Source organism: Balaenoptera physalus (genome assembly GCF_965194825.1).
Source record: "Balaenoptera physalus genome assembly, chromosome: 13".
Classification (NCBI taxonomy): domain Eukaryota; kingdom Metazoa; phylum Chordata; class Mammalia; order Artiodactyla; family Balaenopteridae; genus Balaenoptera; species Balaenoptera physalus.
The window spans coordinates 70,556,517-70,558,161 of NC_138892.1; positions in this window are offsets into that span (position 1 = coordinate 70,556,517).

Consider the following 1,645-nt stretch of genomic DNA (forward strand, 5'->3'; position numbering starts at 1 on the left):
ATGGGGAAATATCAGGCTTTCTATGTCCAGTTGTAGTTCAGATAGGGACATCTTTTAACTGATGACAATAGTGTCAAAGAGCACATCAATTATTCCTAAAATTCAAGAAATGGTTTAACATTTATTAGAATGATTTGATGAAGTAGTGGCACTACAACTTCTATCATTTGGTAAGCAATTCTATATTATCTATATCTTAGTTTATTTGGAAAATAAGCGGGATTAAGATTTTTTTTTTATTTGTTAATTGGTTTCTATACTAAATTTTAATTTCCAGTTGTTAACTATGTTTAATTACATGTAATTATAGGCGTTAGACCATATACAAGAGCAGTAATGTCTCACATAGGTTTTTAAAATATATTTCTACAAAAAATGATGGAATAATCTCTCACAAATAACTCAAGACTTTAACTGTTTCCTAGGCAATTTGCAGACACAGTGTATAAAAAGGAATAAAGGAGGGTGGGGAAATCTGTTAGCCTCGCAAAATATTCTAAAAATCACAGTGAAGCGCTGATAGTGAGTTTATTAAAAAAAAGTCATGTTACTCTCTTTTGTCTGATGATACTATTTCCTCCTTTTCCAGTTCACTTTCTTTAGTTATTAGTTTCCTCTACTGTTTCTGAGAAGCATCTGCAGTTCCAAAGTGGTTAAATTCCCCATTCCGGGTAGACAAATTTGTACTCTCTCGATTGTAATGTCAGAAAATATATCATCTTAAGAAGACATCAGACTCAGCACTAGAGTGATCCAGTTTTCTGAATCTAAATTTGAACACATGGTCAGACCATGCTTCCTCAGCTCATCAAATAACTATTTAGGTCTACCACATGCTGTTCCCAAGGGATGAAACCATGGCAAGAATGCGTCCACCCTCATGGAATTTAGTCTACTCTAATCTGGAGGTCAGATCATTAATCAGTAACACTATACTGTAGTAATTGCTACAAAGGTAGAAAGAAGGAAGCCGGTCCTCTATGCCTTGCGAGAAGGGAGTCAAATTTGAGGAGACTCTTACTCCAGTCCTGGAAGAAAAAGCATTTCCTTAGCAAGCTAGTATTATGGCTGCGGGAAGGGCATTCTCGGGCAACCCAGGCACACAGCAATTTCTCTATTGAAAGAACATATCTGCCACATGACTGGACAATTTAACATTCTCCACATATATGCAACTTGAAAGAAAAAACTTTCATTTGGAAGCCTTGGGATCTGATCCATCTTGATGTTTTGTTGTGCTTTATCAAAGTGCATTGGCTCTCCTAGTTGTAGGAAGACTTCAGCATATTGTTACATCTGAAGGAGCTTCAGATGAATGAAGAAAGTGACTTTGTCCTTTTGCTTGTTAATATAAATACTAACTTTGCTTCATTTGTGGGACCAACCTCTTTAATGTATCTTGAGTTGGTTACTGAGGATTTTGTCAGTAGGCTATTTTTGGAAATCTGCTTCGGGTTGAATCACAGCAATTACAAGCTTGAGATAAAAGGAGCCACGTGTATACAGAGGCTTCTTAAAGACCCAGCCAGCCTTCATTTCCTCTCACAATGGGAGGCTTTGGGCCTCTACTGACTAGGATGAACCACAGCAAAACAATATCTCCCTGTGTGGGTTTTAAAAATAAACTGAAGTGATTTGTATGCAC